This window comes from Vombatus ursinus, unplaced genomic scaffold, assembly GCF_900497805.2.
Source record: "Vombatus ursinus unplaced genomic scaffold, bare-nosed wombat genome assembly UNPS02014778.1, whole genome shotgun sequence".
Classification (NCBI taxonomy): domain Eukaryota; kingdom Metazoa; phylum Chordata; class Mammalia; order Diprotodontia; family Vombatidae; genus Vombatus; species Vombatus ursinus.
In genome coordinates, this window is record NW_020954556.1 from 55,262,080 (window position 1) to 55,288,761 (window position 26,682).

A 26,682-nucleotide genomic window follows, 5' to 3' on the forward strand; every position below is an offset into this window, starting at 1 on the left:
TAGCATCCTAGAGTTTCTTATCAACTAACATTACAACCATCTCTCTCCTTCTTGTATCCTATGAAATGTACTGAGTGTAGGAATGCACTAGGTGAGATGACTCATCCTTCTCACTAGTCATTGACCACTATTCTTCTTGGCAAGGTTGAGGTTCAGTGCTTATTTAATGATAAAGCAGGCCACTCTTCTTGTGTTGAGAATAGGGAAAAGTAGTATATGGTACGAAAGAGAGATCTGAAATATTTGTTTCTTTTTATTTTGGGTCTTGAGGGAGGTTGAGACTTGAGGAGGCAATGTCATGAAGTAGAAAGACCATTAGCTCTGGAGTCATTGTGGAGCCTAGGGTCAAATCCCATTTACTCCCTATATGACTTTGGGCAGGTGACAACCTGTATAGGCCTTGGTTTCCTCCTCTGTCAAATGAGGGGGTTGAACTAGATGGCTTCAGAGACCCCCTTCCAACTTTATGTCTTTATCCTATGACTTTACTTGTAGTATACTGGATGTAAAGGCAAATAGAAACCTCTGTATTCTCTCAATATCCTAGTATTTGAATTATTCATTTTTGATATTTGTTTCTTCAGGATATTCTACCCTTCTGCTACTACCTACCCATCTACCTGAAAGAAGAACTATCTGAAAGGGGTTTTGGTTCATGGATTTGTAATTATCCCTGTTTAATTTCTTTGTAAACTTATGAACACCCTGTCACCCTTATCCATGAAAATTTGGCCCTGATTTACCATCAGATGTTCAACTTTCATTAGAATAAGGCTAAGCTAAGCTAAAAAAAAAAATCTCTCTTAAAGGTCAGGGTTCTTAATTAAATAAAAAGCACAGGCAGTAGCATTAGCAAGGGGAAGGGGGAGAAAAAATGACTGTAAAGCATGTGCTCTTTGTAAGAGACATGCCAGAGATGTCAGCAACGTCCAGATGACCCTATGCAAAGACGTCATGGCCACACCTCATTCACTGCCTGAGAGAAAAATGAAGGGTTGCATTTAGTGAGTTTTCACAAACAACCTAGATTTTATTTCTCATCAGGAAGGCCTTGATTATGACTATAGCAAAGATTCTAAGTCCATTCTCAGGATCTGAGATCCACTCCCTTACTTCAGCCTTCTATCTCTTCCTAGATGCAGTACTTCTCTTCCCCCCCCCGGGTTACTTTGCCTTTATTTGCTTTGTACATACATGTATACACATACGCATATCGTCTACTTATATGTGCGCATCGTCTCAGCAGTTGGAAATTAAGCTCCTTTGGGGAAAGACTGTCTTTTAGCTTTGGATCCCCAGAGTCTTGAACTCTACAAGTAACCATAGAAAGCACAACAAATGTTTTCATAAACACCCAATGCAAGCTTTGGATGCATCTCGTGACCAAAGGAAAGTCCATTGCTGTGAAGATCCATATTGTGTAGGAACCTGGATTGTAAGATCTATGAACTGAGATAGACTGCATGTAGTCAAGCAGATGGCAGGAAGATTAAAGATCAACATCTTGGGTGTCAGCAAACTTAAATGGATGGGAATGGGTGAATTCAGATGATCACTACATATACTGCTATGCACAAGAATTTCTTAGAAGAAATAGAATAGCCCTCATAATCAATAAAAGCATGAGAAAAGCAGTACTGGGGTATAATCTCAAAAATGACAGAATAATATCTATTCAAATCAAATGCAAACCATTCAACATCACAGTAATATAAGTCTATGCTCCAACCACTGATGCCAAAGAGGCCTAAGATGATCAGTGCTATTAAGACCTACAACATCTTCTAAAACTAACACCAAAAAAAGATGTCACATTCACCATGGAGTATTTGGAAAGGTAAAGTAGGAAATAAAAAGATAATTGGAATAACAGGCAAGTTTGGTCTTAGAGTGCAAAATGAAGCAGGGCAGAGACTAATAGAGTTTTTGTGAAGACAACTTGCTGGTAATAATAAACACTCTTTTTCAATAACCTAAAAGGTGACTCTACATATTGACATCAACAGATGGTCAATATGAAAATCTGATTGATTATATACTTTGCAGCCAAAGGTAGAGCAGCTCTATACAGTCTGTAACAAGGCTGGAGCTCAGATCATTAGCCTAATGTAAAATTCAGACTTAAATTGAAGAAAGTACTGAAAACTATTAGACTATATAGGTGTGACCTAAATAACATCCCTTATGAATATGAAGTGAGATGATGAATAAACTCAGTGGATTAGATCTGGTAGACAGAGTGCCTGATGCTTACCTTGCCAACAAAGGTTCATATAGTGAAAGCTTTGTTTTTTCTACTACTAATGTACGGCTATGAGAGTTGGACTATAAAGAAAGATGAGTGCCACAGAATTAACATTTTTGAATTGTGCTGCTGGAGAAGACTCTTGAGAGTCCCTTGGACATTAAGGTGATCAAATCAGTCAATACTCAAATTAATTCAGGCAATTAGCTGAAGGTCAAATACTGAAGCTTAAATACGTTGGCCACATAATGAGAAGACAGGACTCATTGGAAAAGACTCTGATGTTGGCAAATATTGAAGGCAAAACGAACAGGAGACAGAAGAGTATGAGATAGATACATAGTGTCATAGAAATAATAAACATGAACTTGGACAGATTTTGAGAGATAGCGGATGATAGAAGGGCCTGGCATGCCATGGTCTATCAGATCAGAGAGTCAGACATGACCGAACAACTGAATAACAACAAGAACATGATCTGTCAAATCCCAAGGTCAGTTAAGCTTATATATTCTGAGTTAACTTGAAAATAACATAGTTTTGTGCAGGGCCAATATTCAAAGTAAACCTTTCTTTATGAAGGATCTTAAAGATATATTAGTAGTGGCATTTCATATACATGTACATATATACCTATGTGTATATGTATATTTTATGTACATATATAGAGAGAATGTGTATGTATATTATTATATATTATATAGTATGTATGTGAATATATATGTGTACATTGATGTATAGATGTATATATTCACATATAATATGCATATGTGTGGGCATAAATGTATTTTTTCTTTAGTAATCTTGATCAGATTTCACGATCTGAAGATATATTTGGGCTGTTGGAAGCCCTACAGATGCCTAGAGCATAATATTAATCTCCATAACATCTTAATACTTTTAGTTATTGAACCAAAAATCAAAATGGAGCTGGTACACAGGGATAGGCAACACAATTCTGGAGTTTATAGTGGGGTGTTGGTAAATGTTTAACAACTGGCTCTCTGAAAAAGAAAAATATACACAACATATTTTTAACTTTAATCCGCATTAACATTTTCTCCATAACTTACTTAAGTCTAGAATTCAACAGAAAAACAAATCAAAGATTTATGGATTTTGCCAATTTCTGGGATGTAAATGCTCATACTGAGAATTTAACAATCAGTTCTTGAAGGTCAATTCTAATTGACTGTAGCCCTGCTTTAATCCTTTAATCACACTTGATTTAGAGCAACTATAGGTTTGTTTGGGTTTTTTTGTACTGTAATCATTTTTTCTCTTAGAAGGAAGAGAGAAACAGCAAAGAATGAAGAGAGAAGGGGAAACGAGATTAGTGACAAATGAGAAGTGAAATGAAAGAAACTGTCTTTGACCTGTGTATGTAGTTCTGAAAAGGTCAAGGTCCCTTTCTTCTTGGACCACCTGCATATTCAACACTCAGTAGGCTTTTGAGTAAACTCCTACAAACTCTAATGTACTTGACTGGGTTGGAGACACAGATTGCCTTTCTCCTATACTAAACGAATAATAAACTGGAAAACGGATAGTCTCATAATAGTTAAGTGTCTATTAATAAAGACATCAGGAATAGAAAGGGAATAAGTTGCAATAATGACCACTTTAATCCTCAAAAGAGATTCATCACATAACTGAAATTATCATTTTTCAAAAACAGTCTTCAGATTCAATTCGACAAACATATTAAGTAACTATTATGTACCAGGGAAAAAAGAAAAGAGAAAATTTCCACCCTCAGGGAGATTATCTTCTATTGCAGGAAACATGTACCCAGATAAGGAAAAGAAGCTATTTATAAGTACTATAATTTTAAGAGGTAAAAATTTGTAAATGGAGGTATAAGGATAAACCTCATAAAGGAGGTTCCACCTAAGATGCACTTTAAAGGAAACTACTGATTCAAAGAGGCAATGGTAAACCAGTACAACCTAGCTATAGGGAACTATTGATCATACAATTTAAAAATGCCCAAATTATTCAGTCTCCTACTGAGTCAATATACCTCCAATAATGTAGACAATAAAATTCCTGAAAGCATTTCTGTATTTCGATCTTGATCTCATCACCTCTAGAAATGTGCAAAAGTAGACTCGCCACAGGGACACAGTCTATTACTCAAGTCACATGATTCAGAAAGAGCCACAGTACGATATTCTTTCCATGCAAATGCTCATGCTAACCTTAAAGTCTAATTTGCAACATCTATCTGGTATAACAAGCTCACACTCTTCTTAATTAAACTGCTAGGCTATCTCAGTGGTCTTTAGGGATGGGAACAAAGTCAGCACAGACCTTCCCACTTGCATGAAAAATGGAATTAGAAAAGATAGGTTAAAGAAACCAAAGTTAAATAGCCAGTTAACTCTTTCAGACAACTCAACATCAGTTGTTGAGAGTGAAAAGGACTTTAACAGGTTGACTCTGTCATTATCATGGCAGAAAAGCATTTTCCTGATCCCTCTCAATTAAAAATCATACCTTGGGTTTATTTTGCATATACTTATCTTTGTCCATGTTGTCTCCCCAAAGAAAATTCAAGTTCCTGGAAAGGAAGCATTGTCGCACGCATGCCTTTGTATTCCCAGTGTCTACTGCAGTGCCTGGCACATAGTAGGCACTTAAACATTGGTTGATTGATTGACATTCCAACTCTAGTTCGCATTTTGGCATTTAAGCCAAACTCTTTCTCTGTATCTTCAAGTTTGATAGGAAACAGGAAATATCAAATGCTTCTACTAAAAAGAAATGTAAGAATCTCACACATTGATGAAAGTTTGCAAAGGGCTTTCATAGATTATTTCATTTGAGTCTCATACCAACTTTGTGAAGTACATACTAAAGATGTTATTATCCTATTTTACATTTATAACTTCTTATTTCCTTGTGATTGCTAAGTCTTATCTTAAAAACATTTGAAAAATTCTAAAGGGATGAAATGCTATAGTACTGGATATAATTCAATTCAATAATCATTTATTAAAACCCTCCAATGGTGCCAGAACCATGCCAGGCACCAGAGGTAAAAATAATAAAACAAAATGGTTCCTGTCCTTGAGTTTACATGGGGAGGGAGAAAAGGAGGGGGAAGGATAACAAAGTATATCAGCAAATACCTCATTTTTCAAAAAGCAAAAGAAGGCTGCATCTTTAAACTATTGGTATAAGCTCCTCACAAAAGCATAGATCACATTATTAATGGAATAGTTTGTGATCACTTGGAAGGGGAAAAGTACTTACTATAAACCAGTACAAGTTCATCAAAAATAAATTATGCTACCCTAAATACATACTCCTTTTTCAGCCTGGTTACTAAATTGGCAGTTTAAGGGTTATATAAATGGTGCATGCTTGGATGTTAATGAAGAATTTGACAATATTCTTGTTGACAAAAGGGAATAATATGGCAAGTATGATAGTACTGTAAGGTCAATTTTCAACTGGTTAAATAATTTTACTCAGAAGTCCATGACTTTCAAGTTCAATGGAGGTCATCAATGCTCTGCCATTATATTCTGTTTACAATCTTATTCTGTTCTTTCCAAACATTTTGTCAATGCCTGAGGTGAAATGAACTTTTAAAATATATTTAATGTGAAGTATAACAGAATCTTAAAAGATCTTGACCAACTGAAACAATGGTTTACATCCAATAAGATGAAATTTAATAAGGATGAATGAAAAGTCTTACAATTGGGCTCAAAATATCAGTTGTCAAAGCACACAATGAGCAATGGAGTACATGAAAAACATCAGAGCTTTTTAGTGAAATTCAATTTAATAGAAGTCAAAGAATGACAGGATAGAGGTTAGAACTTGTATCATCAAAGGATGAGTACAAGGACCTGGAAATGTTTAGTTTGAGAAGATATACAGACACATCATCTCTGCCTTTAGGTATCTGAGGTTTTTTAAATTTTATTTATTTTTATCTCTTCCTCTCACAGTCCCTTCCCATTAAAATATTTTTAAATAAAAGCATCCACATTAAGCATGCATAGTCCCAAAAAAAATCACATTTTTACACTGGCCACATCAAAATAAACGGCTCTCATCTTGGAGTTCAAGTCCATCACCACTCTGGCAGTAGATAGGTGGTACATTACATCTTCAGTCTTCTGGACTCAATATCTATGATTGTACTGATGAGAATATAAAGTTTTTCAGTCTTTTTTTTTTCTCTATGATACTGTTGTCAATGTGGTTGTTGTCTTCATTACACTCTGTATCAGGCCTTATGGATTTTGCCAATTTCTGTGATGTAAATGCTTATACTGAGAATTTAACAATCAGTTCTTGAGAGTCAATTCTAATTGACTGTAGCCCTGCTTTAATCCTTTAATCACACTTGATTTAGAGCAACTGTAGGTTTGTTTGCATTTTTTTTTCTTATAGCAAAACAGGATTCCATTACGTTGCTATATCACAATTTGTTTAGCCATTCCACAGTAAGCCAACTCCTCTTGAGTTCCTAGCTTTTGGTTACTATGAAAAGAGCTGTTGTAAATATTCACATATGTATGGGTCTTTTTCCTCTTTCTCTGAACTCTTTTGGGACTAGGTTTAGTAACAGGATTTCTAGGACAAAGGGTATGCAGAGTTGAGTAACTTTGGAGGCATGATTCCAAATAGGTTTCCAGAATAGCTGAACCAATTCATAGCTTTAGCAATAGTGTTTTCTCACAGCCTTTCAATGTTTGTAATTTTTTTATCATCTTTGACAATATGATGTGTGTAAGGTAGAACTTCAGAGAAGTATTAATTAACATTTCTCTAATTATTAGTTATTTAGAGCATTTATTCAGATGGTTTATTGATAGCTTGGATTTCTTCCTTTGAAAAAGGTCTGTTTATACCCTGTGAACATGCATATATTAGGGAATGATAGCTGGTTTTATAAATATTAATCCTCTATATATACTAGAAATGGGACCTAATCAGAGAAACATACTGCAATTTTTTTTAGTTACCTATTCCCCTTCTAATTTTAACTACATTAGATTTGTTTGTGCAAAACCATTTTGATTTTATATAATGAAAGTTGTCCATTTTCTTTTATGTAATCCTTTCTATCAGTTGTTTTAGTTATGTTCCCTTCCCCTATCCATAGATCTGAAAGGTAATTTTTTCTTTGTTCCTCTAATTTTGCTTGAGATGTCATCTTTTCTATCTACTTTACAATCTATCTAGTGTTCATCTTGGTGTGTAGTGTGAAATGTTGGTCTTAACCTAATTCCTGCCCAATTGTTTTCTAGTTTTCCAAAAGGTTTTTTTTTTGTCAAATAGTAAGTCATTTCCTAATAAATGGGATCTTTCAGTGTATCAAACACTCTACTATTATATTATCTTGCTTCTGTATTTTTTTTACCTAATCTGTTCAAATGGTAGAACTCTATTTTTAACCAGTACCAAATCACTTTTATTAATTATTGTTTTATAGTACACTATGAAATTTAGTATAACTAGATCTTCTCCCCCCACCCCCGCCTCCTTGCTTGGAAATGTGTTTCTTTTTAACTTTCACTCTTCCAGATGAATTGTCATATTTCTAGTTCTATAAGTAATCATTTAATAATTTTATTGCTATTACACTGAATTAGTTAATTAGTTAGGTAATATTGCCATTTTAATATGCCTTCTCAACCTTCCAATAAGACATTAATATTTGTCTAATTGTTTAGGTCTGTCTCTTTCTGCAAAATGTACTTTATAATTGCATTCATAGAACTTCTGAATGTATCTTGACAGATACACTTCCAAATATTCTGCAGCTTTTATGGTTGTTTTCAATGGAATTTCTCCTTCTATCTCCTCTTGATATGTCTTGTTGGTAACATATAGGAATATTAACGATTAATGTATATTTGTTTTATATCAAACAGCTTTGCTTAATACATTATTTCAATTAAAATTTTTGTTTGACTCATTAGGGTTTTCTAAGTAGGAACATCATATCACATGCCAAAAAAAAAAAGGTGATAATTATGTTTCTTCTTTGTCTATGATTGTTCCCTAAATTTCTTTTCCTTGCCTTTTAACAACTCTAGGACTTTGTCAAATAGTAGTGGTGATAATGAGTATATTTCCTTTACTCAATAATCTTAGCAGAAAGGACTATAACTTTTTTCCCATTGTATGTAATCTTTACTATTGGTTTTAGATACATATAACTTACTCTCTTAGAGAAAGTTCCATTTAATCCTGTATTTCCTGCAGGTTTTTTAGCAAGAAGAGGTGATAGAATTAGTCAAAAGTCTGTTCAGCATCTATTGATATACTCATGTGTTTTTGTTAATATTATCAATGTTACTTAATATATTTATACTTTCTTTTGTTAAACATACTCTGAAATCTCGTCTAAATGTTTAATTTTTTAAATAAAAACCTGACTGTAATATATATTTCTAATGTTATTGTAGCCTACTTGCTAATTTTTTATTTATATTTGTGTCAATATTCATAAGAGATATTGATTTATTGCTTTTTTTCTCTTTAGTTTTCCTTGGTTTAGGTATCAAAATAACATTTATAACATAGAAAAAGACATTGGAAGATTGATGAGGAATTAGTTGTTTTGTGATTATTTGTTAGAATTAATATATAAGTGTGCCTGATCCTATAGCTTTTTTTTTCCTTTGGGAGTTCATTTTTGGGTTCTTCAATTTCTTTTTCAGATATTAAAAAATATCTGAACTTCTTTCATTCATCATGTAGCTTATACTTTAGTAAATATTTATCTGATTCCTCTGAATAATAAGTTTAATAACCATATACCTTGGGAGAATAGTTTATCATAACCTCCTTTATTTATTCTTTAATTGTTATGAATTATACATTTTTTTATTTTTGGTATAATTTTTGTTTTTAACTAGACTAGCCAGCTGATTATCTATTTTATTAGTTTTTTAGTGCTCTTTTTTATTACATTGATGTCTTTTTTGTTGTGCTTTTTGCTTTCAATTTTATTAATCTATTCTTTAATTTTTAGAATTTCTACTTTGTGGCTGATCTGTTTAATTTACCAGAAAAGTAACTTAAAGAAATTAGGGTTCTGAGAATCATTTATTTCTTATCCCCCATTTGCATGCAAACAATTTATCCTACATTTCCTTTCCAATCAAACTAAATACATGTGTATGACTTTTTTTGTATTTCTCTTTTCTCTTGCATTTCCTTTTTAAAATATCTGCTCGATTCTGGCCTTTTAATCTTGTGTGCTTGGAAATACTTTGCTTCCCCTGTAGGATTATACTTATTTTTGCTGGATGGATTATTCTTGGCTGTAAACCTTTATCTTGAATATTGGATTCCAAGCTCTACTCTTCATTATGTAGCAACTGTCAAATTTTTTGTGATCCTTACTATGGCTCTTTAGTGTTTGAACTTTTTAATTTTTGACTACTTATAATATCTTGTATTCACCTGGAATCTCTAGATTTTGGTTATGATGTTCCTGGCAGTTTTCATTGTAGCTTGAGGTTATAGGTGTGTTCTTTCAATTTTCACTTTGTTTCCTAGTTCTAAGAATTCCAGCCAATTTTCATTTGTAATTACTTCAAATATAGTGTCCAAGCTCTTTTGGGATATTATTTTCAGATAGTTTGAAAATTCTGAGACTATTTCTCCTTGACCTGTTTTTTTGAGTTACTTGTTTTTAATAATATGTTTCTTATATTTTCTTCTGAGGTTTTTGTGATTTTGTTTTGTTTTGTCTTGATATCTCATTGAATCATTTTCTCTTTGTATCATTCTAATGTTCAGCATGTAAGAAGGAGCTCTAATGCTACCACTGTTCTAGTTAATGCTCAATTCTGGGATGAAATGAAGCACTATGAAGTCATTGAACAGTTAACACAAGAAAGTTAAATTTTCTCTAACAGCATAGGTGATAAGGATATAGTGCCACTTAGCTTATCCTGACATAGCCCTTCTATTCTCCATATGGAAATATGTCTGATTGTTAGGGAAAGCTATAACAAAGGACAAGATGAGTCTTGTGGTCTTCAGAAATTCTCCAAGTCTAAGAGGCTCAGACTCTGAGTGACTTGGATTTCTTATGTCCCTAGATGACCAGGGAGCAGCATCAAGGAAGCTGGGGCCAAAAAAGGCAGCTTTTCTTTCTTTAGGGAAAGTTAAATCCTAAGGATTAGGGAAAAGAAAGGTCCTGGGCTTCCTCATACATACATTAGGGAAAAGATGTTCCTATCATACCAGGCATTCAGTTCTTGGTTGATATTTTCTACTATTTATTCAAAGATATCAATTTCTCTTGCCAATTTTTTCCTTTCTAACTATTCCAAATTTTATCCTATGTTTTGTTTCTACCAGGTAATATTCTCTACCAGGTTGTTCTCATGACCTGAACAATTTTTTCCAAGGTTTTAATTAGACTCATGGGATCATACTTCCTCAGGCTTTGCCTCCTGGGTCTCAGTCCTCAGAGTATTTGATATTTTTCTTGATTTCCTCTTTTCAGCAGTCTCAGTGTTTAGGGTGGGGGTGGGATGCTTCAGTAAGACTCTGCTTCTACATTCCTGAATGGAGGGGCAGACCCTGTTTGATCATGAGTGTGGTGGCCAAAACTACATCTCACTTCCAAGGGACTCAGACTGCTTATGTACATGGCTTTTCCTAGGTAATCCCTGTTGTCAAAGGATTCTTGTGTTTCAGGCATCAATAAGCTAGGTTCTGAGGGTAAAAAACAAAAACAAAAACAAAAACTGAAATAATCCCTGCCCCCAAAGACCTTACATTAGCCAGCTAATGCTAGGATGGACTGCCTAATTGGATCTCTCCAAAGCAAAGACGGAATAACCACTAGTCAGCTATATTGTCAATGAGACTGTTTTTCATCAGGCATGGGTCGGACTGCGTGGCTTATGAAGTTTCTTCCAACTCTGAAATTCTATGATTTTATGATACTGTTATTTTAGGCTTTTAGGGGGTTATGTCAGCTAGACAAGTATAATATAACATAATACAGGATAATTACATAAACTTGATGCAGGAAATGTACTGTGTGAGATTCTAGGGAGGAAAGGTCATTAACATGTCAGACCATTTTTATCTGTCAACACACTCCCTGAAATGGAAGTGAGGAAGGTAGTATAACTACATTTGTCTGGTGATGTGTATTTAACTATTTCTGAAAGAAATATTGAAAGCCTGGTACCAAATGAACACTTACTCAATTCACAATCATATGAAAATGGGATATACCCAGAGAATATTATGGAAGTTGAACTCTATTCTGCATGCAAAATTTAATAAGCTTCTATTGCTTTTTAAAGTACTGTTGTTTCAGACCTTTTGAAAGGAATGTGTTCTTTTTTTTCTGTTTTACAAGACAACTACATATTATTGGAATGATAAAGCACAACATCTTGGTTCATTTATTACCCACAGAGGCAAGCTATTTTTATGACCTTCATGTTTAGCATAGAGCAAAAGCACAGATTGCACCAAATTTATTTCAGGAATGACTAGGAAGATTTATATACATGGAATGAGAAGCATGAAAAAAATGTAATCTTAAATGCTAGTAAATGAAGACTTGTGGAAATTACATCACCAAAACCCAACTTTTCACAAGCAGGAGATCATGAAAATAGAATAAGTGAAGAACTAAAAAAGAAATTTTAGGATGAGTGATGGATATGATTAAAGTAATCTGTACAGAAGAGCTTAATTATTGAGGCACAAATGAATTTTAAGAGTAGATTTAAATAATGAAGCTCTGTGTGGATGAATTGTTTCTTGAGCTATTGCTTTTTTGGATAAAGTAAGATGCTCTACCCTCAGAACCCCTTTATTTTGCAAATAAAAAAGGATGCAAAAGTTTTGCATAACCCATTTCCTAAAAGAACAAAGAACTATGTCATTAATGAAAATATTTGCTTAATTAAGAAGTCTATTACAGTGACATTAATAGCAAATTTTCAATTTATAAGGATATATGGAGGATTTGGTTTAAATTCAGAATAAATGACAAAGACACTAAACTATACAAGGTTTGGGTATAATCCAGTCTTTTTTCCTGAATTCTTGATATTTTTTTTCTAGTTCTACTGCACCACTTATAATTTATCTGCAGAAAAGTGGCAAGGCTATATGATAGGTACAGAGAATAGCTTTAGACACAATCCCAACATTTTATGCAGAGTCAAGATATTTTAGAAATACTCTTGAGAGAAGACAAATAATCATACAGTGTGCAAATCAAGAACTCTCCATCAAGGAACTTGAAACTATGGAGGAAGACTTCTTCAGTATTCCAAGTACTCCCAGTCTCTCTAAGATTTAAAACACAGTATTCAGTCCTAGCCATGCCATCATCATCTTCATCTTTTTGGAACTTAGATTTGTCCACAAGCAGTAGATCTATGGTTAATCACTAGACATCTGCTCAAAGCCTTTCTAGCTTGGTATGAGTGGATGACTGAATGAAATTAATAGAATGAATGAGTGAATGAATGAAATTAAATGAATAGAATGAATGACTGAAAAAAGTATATTATTAACCACTTACTGTAAGATAGAAACTGAGTAAGCTAGGGATAAAAATAAAATAAAAAATATCTAGTATTTGCATAGTGCTTTAAGTTTTGCAAATTACAAATAATATGTAATTTTATCTTCACAACAACTATGGGAGATAGATGTTATTTTTTTTTTCCATTTTACAGATGACGTGACTGAGGCAGAAGGAAACAAAATCACTTAGCCAGGGTCGCACAGCTTGCAACTCTCTACTACTGGATTTCAACCTAGATCTTCTTGTCTGCAAGTACAGCACTCCATCTATGTGCTACTTAATAAGTCTTGCTCATAAGGAGCATGCATTCTAATTGGCAAGAGAATAAAGGCATGACAGGTGGTAAGCAGTGAAAATAGTTTTGCAAAGATGTTGAATGGAGAATTAGGACAACCAATAATCAAGTCCCACCTAGGACTGTTGGAGAAGGGAGGAGGAAACAGAGTGGAACTAGATGGTGCAGTGGACAGAGTGCCAGGCCTGGATTCAGGAAGACTCATTTTCCTGAGTTCAAATCTGGCCTCAGACGCTTCCTAGCTCTGTGACCCTGAACAAGTCACTTCACCTTGTTTGCCTTAGTCCTTCATCTGTAAAATGAGCTGAAGAAGGAAACCACTCCAGTATCTTTGCCAAGAAAACCCCAAGTGGAGTCATGAAGAGTCAGATATAACTGAAACAACCAAACAACAATAATAACATCCAAGATTACTTGTTAATGATATTACTGTCTCCAGAGTCAAATGTGGAAAGCAGTTGGGAATGGGAAAGCAATGGATATGAAGACAGCCTGGGGAGCAGGATGGTAGGTTTGGGCAGGTCTAGATATCTTGGATTCTCACCAATCAGAAATCTAAGGGTCCAGGGCAGTGAGGGAGTTCTGGGTTGGAGGGAGTCTGGAACACAGGAATATGGCCTAAAGATAACTATGGAGCAGACTAGTGAGTCTGTAGGAATACATTTCCATGCTTGTATACTATTGATACAACCTTCAAAAATTCAGAGACATTTCCATGCCATGATGAGGCATTAGAGAATGTTAGTAAATCTTTGAAATTAAATGTTGGTGCACATAGATTGAAAGCCAAATTTGGCTCAATTCTGCAGATATCCATTAAGCATCTGCTATGTGTAGGTCATAACACTAAACACTGAGGCTGCAAGGACACAAATGAAGCAGTTTCCCTCCTCAGAGAATATACTTTCTACAGGTAGAGATATCACATGATCACAAATAAGTCAACAGAAAACTATTACATAAAAGAAAATAAAAAAATTAGACAGGGCTTCACAGGGAAGGTGTCACTCAAGCTGATTCAGGAAAGAAGATAGAAATGGTTAGAGATGGAGAGATGGGGAGGCATTTTTGGAATAGGGAGCAGCTTGTGCAAATGAGTGGTGGCGGGAAATGGAAAGCAAAGATTGGGGAACAGCAAAAAGTCCAAATTATCTGGAAATTAAAATGATGAAAGTCAGTATTCTATAATGAGGCTAGAAAGGTAGGTTGGGGACAGATAGTAGAGTGTTCTCTATACCAGGAGGAAGAGTTTGTGTTGTAAACTGACTACCTGACCCTCATGACCCTAAAGGTCAGGTAGGTTACATTTCATATGGAGCTTTGTCTGGGATAAATTGGGCCCTTTGCTTTTGTAGGGACCCCTAGAGAGATTCACTGACTAGAACTTTTGATTCTACAGACCCTAAACTCTGAGACCCAAGAGAAATTTGGCAATTTTTTTGGCTTATAAATAATGTACAATTGATTTCTTTTTTACAGTCAGTATTGCTTTATAAGTTAGTTTTATTTGTATACTTTTGCAAACTTTTTCCTTGTTGATTGCTTAACTGTTTAAATATTGATAGCTTTTTGTATTCTAGAATCTAAGTATTGATATATTGATATATTTGGTATACTTAGCACAGTTCCTGGCACACATTAGGTGTTTAATAAATGTTTATTGACTATTACTGAGTGCTGAATAAATATTGATGTTGTTCAATGTGAGAAATGTGGAGTATCTATATTGTTACTGTCTAGAAATGTTCATATTATTTTTTTCATTTAGGCCAACCTAAACTATTTGTCTTTTGTGAAAGCAAAATGTCCTATAATGTCTTAGGATGAGAGTGTCTGGGCTTAAAATCCCCAAGTGGCTGACATTCTAGGCTGCTTCTCTGAGCTGTGTCTTATTGCCCTATGGGTGAATGTACAATTGCATTTGGTTTATTGTGGCATTAGCAGAAATCCAAGGTGGAAATTTCAGGATAAGGGACTCAGAAGATATTGCCTAGAACTCAGTGGGGTTTGCCTATGCTAAAGGGACCCCTATAGAATTTGAGCATGCCCTGTGTAGAAAGGGATGCTTTTTGAGCAGTCCCCAGTTGAATAGCCTTATTCACTGAGGAAATCATTGGAAGAGCTTTCACCCATGACTGTTTTCCCATTTGAGAATGAGATGACCCTGAATGAGCTCAAGATCCCAAATCCCTGTGAGAAGAGTTCCATGTAGCTTGGAAAGCTCAGGGTAGACCAGGTTTCTGTACAAGATGGAAGTTAGTTGTTTTTTTTTTTTTCTCTGTTTCTTTTGCTTGTGGATTGAGAAAGCTAAAGCTAAGCAAGCAGAGAAATTTGGTAAATGTTGCAAAATGCTTCTTATTTTGTTGATTTATTTGAAGAACTTTGTATTTGGAGACAATTGTGCTTTTTGTGTGTACATGTGGGATTCTATACTATAAAGTAACATTGGCTATTAAGAAATTTCTCTCTATGGCACTGGGAAAGCAAGTGAAATGACATTTTTTATGCCTCTCTAGAGACCATATGTGAAGAACTGTTCTGAATTTGGGATGAAGTCTCTGTTTTAAAAGAAAAAAATTCACCCTTGCTTATTTTCAGGGATAGTAAACTCTAAACACAGGGAAATGTGTGACTTGGGTTTGTCCAGGCAAGTCCAAATTGTCTAACATGGAAGCACACCGAGGGGTCTTTGGTGCAAGTTCAGATCGATGAACGTAGAGGTTTCTGCCTCTTCTATCATATGGATGAGTGTAGCCTCCATTGATAGGCCGTGTAAACAGAACAGATTATGTCTTTAAAACTGAAGAAACTTAGTAGTTCTCTTTCTTTTTGTATTGCTTTCTGGTTTCTGTTCTTCCTTGCCCACATGGGTGTCACAAACTGCATACATGAGAGAAGAAAATGCTCTTTCATTTATCCTTTCTAAGAAATGAGCTTTGGGGTGTTTGTTTCTGTTCTGGGTTTTTGTTTTCCTCGGTGTCAAGTACCAAACCTGGGATCTTGAGTCGCAGGTATCCTGGCTTCTCTGGGCTTCTCTGCCAGGCTAGCTGGCTGCATAACCCCACCTGCAATCCTGGCTTCAAGACCACTATGGTTTGAGCTCCTAGGTCTGGTGGGAAATGGAGTGGAGAAGGGAAATTGGGAATTATGCCTCCAGAGCTCCTGGGTTACAATATCCTAGAAGGAACAAGTATGCATTGAAGGATTTAGGAGAAGGGAAGGATCATTGCACTGGCCTTTGACTAAGGAAGATTATTTTAGCCAATAGATTGGAGGAGGAAAAGACTAGAATCAAGGGGAAAAATACATTTCATTATTAAATCCTTTCCTATCCTTTGAAGACTGATTCAAATTACCCCTCCTAACTCAGTTCTTCTCTGATATCCCAGTCTTAGAATGTCCTTGGACCTTACATGTAAAAAGTTTGTACATAGAATGGAATTTAAAAGCAATTTAGTCCAATCTCCTTATTGCACATATGAAAAACAGACCCAACCGAGCCAAGAGGGAGGAGTGAAAGCTTGAGCTTTCCCCCAAAGTCTTACAAATACTTGTAAATACAAATACTTGTAAAAAATGGCTCTAAACAAATTCGAGAGCAGCAGAACCCACAAAAAGACAGAGTAAAACACATTTCCAGCCCAAGACAACCCGGATGGTTGATTAGAAAGGCCTATTGCACCATGCTGGGAGAGGAACGCAGTTCAGCATGGGCACGCAGGCAAAGACCAGGCCTCAGCAAACCTGGAACAGGCCTCAGAGGAATGAATCACAGGCAGCTGTGGTAATTTTCAGATTTCTCAACCCACAAACACCAAAGACAACTTAGAAGGTCAGTAGGACTGTGACTACAGTGAGAGAGAAGCTCAGTCCCAGCACCAGTCCCAGCTTGGCCCCAGACAGAGGCTGCTTCTTGAGCTCCTCCCACAGACACAGGGGGAATCAAGTGGCTGATCAGAGGGGGATTGCAGGGATCTCTTTTCTGGTGCTGAGGCAGAAATCTCTTGCTTTGCCCATATTTGGATCCAGGTCACAGTTCTGGGTGGCGATCCTAGGGGGAGGAGGAGTGCTGATGTGGTGGAGCTTGTAGTGGCAGTAGGAAAGGAATTTTCCTCACAGTTCCAAGACAGAAAAGAGTGCCTGTGGTCACTCATACACCAAAGCCCAGGCCAAGAAAGGAGTAAACACCTCATCCTTGATCGTACCACCTTGGAAAAACTGAAAATTTACAGGTCCCTAGAAGTATCTCTGGAAACAGCTGCACAAAACCCTCAAAGCTTGGGACAGTACATTCTCCACACTGGAAGCAGACCCCTACCTTAACAAAGAGTTTAAAACTCAAGTAATTGGCTGGAAACATGAGCAAACTGCACACACACAAAAAAAGTCGGACCATAGAATCTTTCTTTGGTGACAAAGAAGATCAAAACATACAACCAGAAGAAGACAACAAAGTCAAAGTTCCTACATCCAAAGTCTCCAAGAAAAATATGAATCAGTCCCAGGCCATGGAAAAGCTCAAAAAAGATCTTGAGAAGCAAGCAAAAGAAGTAGAGGAAAAACTGGGAAGGGAAATTAGAGTGATGCAAGAAAATCACGAAAAACAAGTCAATAATTTGCTAAAGGAGACCCCCCAAAAAATACTGAAGAAAATAACATCTTAAAAATAGCCTAACCCAAATGGCAAAAGAGGTCCAAAAAGTCAATGAGGAGGAGAATTGCCCTGATGGAAAAGGAAGCCCAAAAGCTCACTGAAGAAAATACTTCCTTAAAAATTAGAATGGAGCAAATGGAAGCTAACGACTTTATGAAAAATTAAGACATCGTAAAACAAAACCAAAAGAATGAAAAAATAGAAGACAATGTGAAATATCTCATTGGAAAAACAACTGACCTGGGAAAATAGACCCAGGAGAGATCATCTAAAAATTATTGGACTATCTGAAAGCCATGATAAAAAAAAAAAGAGCCTAGACATCATCATTCAAGAAAATATCAAGGAAAACTGCCCTGATATTCTAGAAGCAGAGGGTAAAATAAAAATGGAAAGAATCCACTGATCACCTCCTGAAAGAGATCCCCAAAGGAAAATTCCTAGGAATATTGTAGCCAAATTCCAGAGCTCCCAGGTCAAGGAGAAAATATTTCAAGCAGCCAGAAAGAAACAATTCAAGTATTGTGGAAACACAATCAGAATAACACAAGTTTTAGCAGCTTCTACATTAAGGGACTGGAGGGCTTGGAATATAATATTATGGAGGGCAAAGGAGATAAGATTACAGCCAAGAATCACCTACCCAGCAAAACTGAGCTTCAGGAGAAGCTCCCCCTTCAGGGGAAAAAAATGGACATTCAGTGAAATAGAGGACTTTAAAACATTCTTGATGAAAAAGCCAGAGCTGAACAGAAAATTTGACTTTCAAATACAAGACTCAAGAGAAGCATGAAGAGGTAAACAGGAAAGAGAAATCATAAGGGACTTGTTAAGGTTGAACTGTTTACATTCCTGCATGGAAAGATGATATTTATAACTCGTGAGACTTTTGTCAGTATTAGGGTAATTGCAGGGAAAAATATATGGATGGACAGATAGATAGATAGATAGATGTCAGATGAAGGAGTGATATCTAAAAAATAAAATTAAGGGATGAGAGAGAATTATACTGGGAGAAGGAGGAAGAGAGAGGTAGAATGGGATAAATCATCTCAACAGATAAGAAAGGGCTTTTACAGTGGAGAGGAAGTGGGGGAAGATAAGAGGGAATGGGTGAATCTTATTCTCATTGGATTTGGCTTAAGGAGGGTATATGATACACATTCAATTGGATATGGTAATCTATCTTATCCTACAGGAAAAAAGTGGGGAAAAGAATAAGAAAGTGAGGGGATGTTAAAGTGAAGGGCAGATTGGGGGAGGGAGTGATCAGAAGCAAATACTTCTGAGGAGGGACAGGGTCAAAAGGGAGAATAAAATAAATTGGAGGTGTGATAGAATGAAGGGGAATATAGTTAGTTTTCCATAATATGACTACTATAGAAGTGTTTTGCATGACTCGCATGTATAACATGTATCAAGTTGCTTGCCTTCTCAATGAAGGTGGGTGGGGAAGAAGGAAGGGACAAAATTTCAGATCCAAAGTTTTAAAAACAATTATTTAAAAAAATGTTTTCACATGCAACTGGGAAATAAGATATACAGGCAATGGGGTATAGTAATCTATCCTGCCTATAGGAAAATAGAGGGGGAAAGGGATAAGAGAAGGTGGGGGGAGATAGAAAGGAGGGCAGATTATATAAATTAATAAAAAAGAAAAACAGACCCAAGGGGGTTCAACTTATCCAATGACACACAGAAATTAAGAAACAGAACCAGGATTTGAACCTGTATGAAATAAATGAGGCTTAAATTGTAATACAATATGGTCATAGGGTGCAATCACCTAAATTCTTTATCTCCTGCAAAGAACAGATGTACATGCTTGAAATAAAACTTAAACAGATTGCTCTGTAAATATTAGGGCTATGTTATCAATGTCCCTAAGTCCTGATAAACCTACCCAGAAAGAATAAAGTGAATGATAGTTCTGAGAAGTAGTTGTATTATATATGAGTTATTTTTTAATATCTGTAAAACTTATTTTTGTTACCTATATAAAAAAAATGCTGCTGCTATTTTTCTCATAGTTTCTTGCATGTACTCTGGATGTGACTAGTTTCTTCTTTTCAAGGTTTCTATTACTTCAAGGATTGTCTCCATGGAAGAGATATTCTTTTCAGCCTAACAAATCCAGATTATATACTTCCAAATCCAGTGTTCTTTAATAAACTTACGATGTGTTATTTGCTATTTCATTTATTGGTGTTTGTCTTATCAACATTCTAGAATGTGAATGGGGAGTAGTAAATTTTGATTAATTAAATGAATTGAGACATAAGCCACGGAAGACTGACAGGGAATAGACTATATGTCTTTTAACACCAAGATAAAAAGCCTGTGCTTTATATAGTAGGTAATAGGGCATCACCAAAGGGTTACTTTGTTCAAAGCAAGAGTCAAAATACACGTAACACAGAGAGACAATAGGAAGCAAGAAAGAATTTATTACATGATAATGTTCTACTCATGAAGACACATTTTTGAGTGTTTTTTTGTGATGCCAAGATTCCCAATGCAACACAGAAACACAACTCACCAGTCACTTTAGAATGGGTTTCTCACTAATAAAGTGGTCTTACTAATCTGAGTAGCTCAGCCCATCAGTAGAAGGCAAGCAAAAGGCAGAGGCATTCTGACTAGCCAGAGGACAGATAGAAAATTACCTCTGTGAATTCTAATTTCAGCTTCCACTATGACTTCATTTTCTGATGCTAGGGTAATCACCTGAGCATCCCCTGATTAAAATTTCCTATCCCCTGAATGAGTCTGTCCAAATTGCAAAACTGTAGAAGGTGAAATTATGATGAAGTAGGAAGAGAGCTGGATCTAGCCTCAAGCCCTACCAATGACACTTACCACCTATGTAAATGTAGTCAGCTAGGTGGGAAAATGCATAAGGCATTGGACCTGATGTGGGGAAGATGAGCTCAAATCCATCCCCAGACATTTACTAGCTGTGTGACCTTGGGCAAGTCACTTAGCCCTGTTTGCCTCAGTTGCCTCTTTTGTAAAATGGGAAGAATAATAGTACCTCCCTCCAATAGCAGTTATGATAAAATTAGATAATATTTGTAAAGAGTTTTGCAAGCCTTAAAGTATAATGTAAGTGTTATTATTATTAACTTTAACATATCACTTAAATTTTCTTCTGTAAAATAAGGATAATAGAACCTACTTCCCAGGTTTGTTGTGAGAATAAAAATAAATAAGGTTATGTAAAGTACTTTGTAGAAGATAAAGTTCTTTATGGAACTGTGTTCTCCTGTTTGTGTAAGTATATGAGACAGAGAGAGAAAAAGAGACAGAGAGAGAGAGAGAGAGAGTGTGTGTGTTTATAGTTCTTTCTCTTTAGGGGAATTTAGGTGGTGCAATGGATGGAACACTAGGCCTGGAGTTAGGAAGATCTGAGTTCAAATCTGATGCATTCACTTGAGTGACCTTGGACAATCACTTAACGTCTATTTGCCTTAGTTTCTGCATCTCTAAATTGGTGATAATAACAGCACCTGGCAAATATTAAGCTTTATATAAATGTTAACTATCATCATTGTAAATATGGGCCTTTATCATGATTATTAGGAATAATAGCAATAATAATAATAATGAGAGACATCAAGGTGTAATGCATTGAGTGTAATGGCATAAAGTGTAATGGCCTCAGAGGGAGAAAGATCTGGTTTCAAATCCTGCCTCTGACACATACTGGCTATGTGATGCTGTGATCATTAAATAATTAAATAATGTGTCAGCTGTCAGAAAAGTCATAGCCAGAGTTAACTCTGTTATCTGAAATAAAACAGGGCAAAGAGGACTTCACTGACTAGAATTCCTCTGATCCATCAACTTACAACTCTTCCAAAACATGGGAACTATAATGCAGCTTTGGGTTCTCTTCAGAAAGTAGTTAAAATCTGTCCTTCTCCAACTGACATTTTTATTCAGTTTTTCTCAAAAATGTGAGTTAATTGTTCATATAACCAAGGAATATAATACTCCAGGATAGCAATTAAAATCTCTCAGTTCCTCACTTGAATTTTCCTCAAAGTATAACAATTCAGTTCCATTCTCATCAGGAATGACAGTTAAACTTCCTCAGTTTCCTTTTGGAATGCCAGTTAAATTTGAGTTTTCTGAAATTGTCTTTCCACATTCTCTAGAAAGATGAAAGTTAACTGCCTAAATCTATTCCTAACTTGTTTTCCAATGACAGCTAACTGTCATTCTCTCACAGACTCATTTACCACTGGCACTTAACTATCCAAGTCTCTGCAAGAATGAAGTTCTCTTATTCCACATTCAGTGTCTCACACACTTTTTCTGCCATAACATTTAAATGTCAATCCCATGATTCTTTGTGTTTTCATAAAATTTCAGTGAACAGTATCCAAATTCTCAATGATAGGGAATTTTCCAGTTGGAGTTAATACTAGAGAGACAGACAGAGAGGGACAAAGAAAGAGACAGATAGATGAAAAGACAAAAAAATCAGAGAGACACAGAGACAGAGATGGAGAGACAGAGACAAAGAAACAAAAATAGTGAGACATAGAGAAAGAGATGGAGAGACACAAGAAGAGAGACATACACAGAAAGAGGATAAATTCCCTATTTTCTCTCCCTGCCAACATTTCCCTTTCAGGACTCTGGATCCAACTCTAGAATTCCCAACTCTTGATCTTAGAGTTTCCTACCACTGGGTAATCATACTGTTTAACTGGCTTATTTTTATATATAGGTCCAGAGATGTGTCTAATTCTTTCAGCCAGTCACAGAATGTTGCCTGTGAAGCATCATCTGCTTTTATCCAATAGCCAATAACCTATAGTCCTTTCTAAGTGATTAAGGACCTTTTATTGGGGGGGGCAGCTAGGCAATGGGGTTAAGTGACTCACCCAGGGTCACACAGCTAGTGTTATGTGTCTGATTTAAATTTGGATTTAAATTCACGTCCTCCTGAATTCAGGGCCAGTGCTCTATCCACTGCATCACCTAGCTGCCCCCGACTGAGATTATTTACACGTTTTGTTGGTGGTATAGAGAAGCTCAGAAACAACTAGTTTACAACTTGGCGAATCCATTCTGCTGATCAGCCAGTCAACAGAGGCATCTGGATCTTCTGTGATTCCATTAAAGAACAGAGTCCCCTTTCAATAACATTGACATATCATTTGATGGTTTGCTAAGAAAACTTGAAAGCACTTTGGACTTTCTCATGGAGTGCCATGTAAACAGTCTTAGTAAAACTTGGAGCTCTTGCTGTAACAACTATTTGGAGTCACGTGGGACAAATCTGAACTTTTTTTCTGAAGAAACTCATTCCAATATGTTAAATTTATATTGTACACCTGAAGGGAAGAAATTTTTGCTAATAATATCCATGTTCCTCTACTAGAATCTTCCTCCTTGGGGTATGGAGGTAACCATGGGCTCCTAAAAACTCTCCTATGCCACCAAGTACTATTGTTTTGTCTACATCAGTTTATCAAAACAACCCCCTTTGGTCCCAGACACTAACTAGTATGTGACCCTGATTACTTAATCACTTAACCCTGCTTGCCTCAAAAAAAAAAACAAAAAACCAACTTATATCAAGGGGTTACCACTTGCATTTCTGCAGGGAGAAAATGTGTGAATTAGATCACAAATTATGAAAGCATCTAGATGACAATACTACCACTCATTTTATGAACCACCAGAAATAGCAATGAGAAAAATCACTAGTCTCAATTGTACCTTTAAAAATTCCTATGACCAAGGTATTGATTTGCTTCTGTACCCTCACTGTGTGATATAATTTGCCCTAACCTTCCTTTCCCTTCTCTCCTAGTGTATTCTTCTTCCCCTCTCTTTTCATTTTTTTTCCAAAAAAAAAAATATTACAAATCTATAAATTAAAACCTGTCTTTGTCAGACTGTGATAATGTCTATAGCATCATTGCTCTAATGGTGATATTGTGAACTTCAATTTTTTTTACTCTAATAAAAATCATCTTGTATTTTTAGCCTCGTGTAAACAGAGCAGTTCTGTCCATCTATGGGAACCACTATCTCTTACTGAAGTCTTGAGGGTCCCAGCAAGTGTCAGAGAGCATGCCTGCTTAGTGATTTCCATAGCAACAACAGCCTTTATCTTGCAAGAAGTACTAATGTCAGAAGGACCCCATGGTTCCTTAGAAGGGCATAGCAGTCCTAAAATAGCACCCTTGGCCTTTATGCAGAGAAGCACAGGCTTTAATTAGAAATATTTTTTTAAATGAAACTTTGCCATAAGGATGGGTGGCTGTATACTGCTTCTTCATAGGATCACTTCAAACAATCACTGATCTAGATTAAAGACAAACCCTTCCAACCTCTCAGAAAGGGCTGCTGGTGGTATTAAAGCAATAACATACTTATTTGACTTTCCTTTTAATAGAGAATGAGAGCATATACTTTACATATATTTATTTTTAAAAAATATTTCATTTAGCAAAAATCTGCTTTTTTCCCCTCCTACCCCCACACTAAATTATGGAGAATGAGGGAAAAATAAAATCAACGTTAACACGTTTAGATGAAAGAGGAGGAATGAAGATGAAGGAGTAAAGGCAGGAATTCACTTGAGTTCCCTGAAATTTCCCTCCACACACATTAAAATATCATTTCAAAATGGATTTTGGAGTAGCAAAACCCAAAAAAGGATGGGGTGAAATAATCTTCCAGTCCAAGTCAACTTAAAAGGTCAACAGAAAGGGTCTGTCTCAATGGGGAGAGAGTGGAGTATAGTCCAGTACAGGCCTTACCTCGGTAAGCCAGCAGCATGTCCAGGAAGCCAGCAGTAGAATGCTCCCTGAGAAGCCAAACCAGCAGTACCTGGCAATCAAGCAGCAGGCCTTAAGGGTGACTGATTCAGACAGCAGTGACTTCCAGAGCTCCCAGAACACAGACAGTAAGCAATTAGACAACTGGTCAGAAGGCACAGAGCATACCACAGGCCAGGAAATAAGCAACCACACCTTTCCTTAGATCATACAAATAGGCTGAAAAACGAGCAAACAACAACAACAAAACTAACCACAGAAAGTTACTATGGTGACAGGGAAGAAAAAAAAACAAACTCAGAAGAGGACGACTGTGTCAAAATGGCTACATGTAGAGTCTCAAAGCAAAAAGGGAACTGGTCTCTGTCTGAAAAAAAAAGATTTACTGAAACTCAAAAAGGACTTTAAAAATCAAATATCATAGGAAGAGGAAAAATTGGGAAAAGAAGTGAAAGTGATAAAACAATCATTTAGAAGGAGTCAACAGCTTGTTAAAAAAAGCACAAAAATGGGGAGAAAAAGATGTGCAAAAGATGGGCAAATGGAAAAGAAGGTACAAAAGCTCACTGAAGAAAATTACTCAAAAATTAGAATTGACCAAGTGGAAACTAATGCCTCCATGAGGCATTAAGAAACAAACAAAATCAAAAGAATGAAAAAATAGAAGACAACATGAAGTATTTCATTGGAAAAACAACTCACCTGGAAAATAAATCCATGAGAGATAATTTAAAAATTATTGGACTACCCGAAAGCCATGATCAAAAAAAATAAGAGCCTAGACATCATATTTCAAGATATGGTATTTATTAAATAAAACTGCCCTGATATCCTAGAACCAAAGGGTAAAATAGAAACTGAAAGGATCTGCCAATCACCTCCTGAAAGACATCTCAAAATGAAAACATCCAGAAATACTATAGCCAAATTTCAGTGGTCCTAGGTGAAAGAGAAAGTATTGCAAGCCGCCATAAAAGAACAATTCAAATATCATAGAGCCACAGTCAGGATAACACAGGATTAATCAACTTCTACATTAAGGGATCAGAGGACTTGGAATATGATATTCTGAAGGGCAAAGGAGCTAGATTACAACCAAGAATCACCTACCCAGCAAAACTGAATATAATTCTTTAGGGGGAAAATAGACATTAAATAAAATAGAGGACTTTCAAGCTTTCCTGATAAAAAGACAAAAATTGAACAGAAAATTTGATTTTCAAATATAAAGCTTAAGAGAAACATAAAAAGAAAAATAAGAAAGAGAAATCATAAGAAATTCAATAAAGTTAAACTGTTCACATTTGTACATGGAAAGATGACATTTTTAACTCCTAATAACTTTATCAGGATAAGGGCAATTAGAAGGAGCGTACATAGATGACACAAGTATAAGTTGGCTAAGATGGGATATATTATGATAATAATAATAATAATAATAATAAAGGGTGAGAAAAAGGGATGTACTAGAAGATAGGGGAACAGAGATGTAGAATATTGGTAAATTTTCTCACAAAAAAGAAACACAAAAAAGCTTTTATAGTGGAGACTAAATGGGAGTGATGGCAGGCAATGCTTGAACTTTACTGTCATTGAAATTGGCTGAAAGAGAGAATAACCTAGACACTCAATTGGGTATAGAAATCTATCTTCAAGGAAGCAGGATGGGAAGGGAATAAGAGGGGGTTGGCAGAAGGGAGGGCATTCTATCCACTGAACCACCTACCTGCTTCTAAATGCTTATATAAATAAAACAGAAAAAGATTTGATCAATAAATTGGGCATACAACTAAAAAAAAAAACTAGGAAAAAATTAAAAATCCCTAATTAAATACCAAACTGGAAATACTGAAAATCAAAGAAGAGATGAATAAAAATGAAATTTAAGAAAACCATTGAACTAATAATTCAAAGTAGGAGCTGGTTTTATGAAAAAAACAATAAAATAGATAAACCGTTCATTAATTTGATTTTAGAAAAAGAAAGAAGAAAACCAAATTATCAATATCAAAAATAAAAAGGGTGAATTCAACAATGAAAGGAAATTAGAGCAATTACCAGCAAACTAAGCGAAAAAGATGAATATACATATATATGTATGTATGTATTTTTGTATGTATGTATGTATGTATG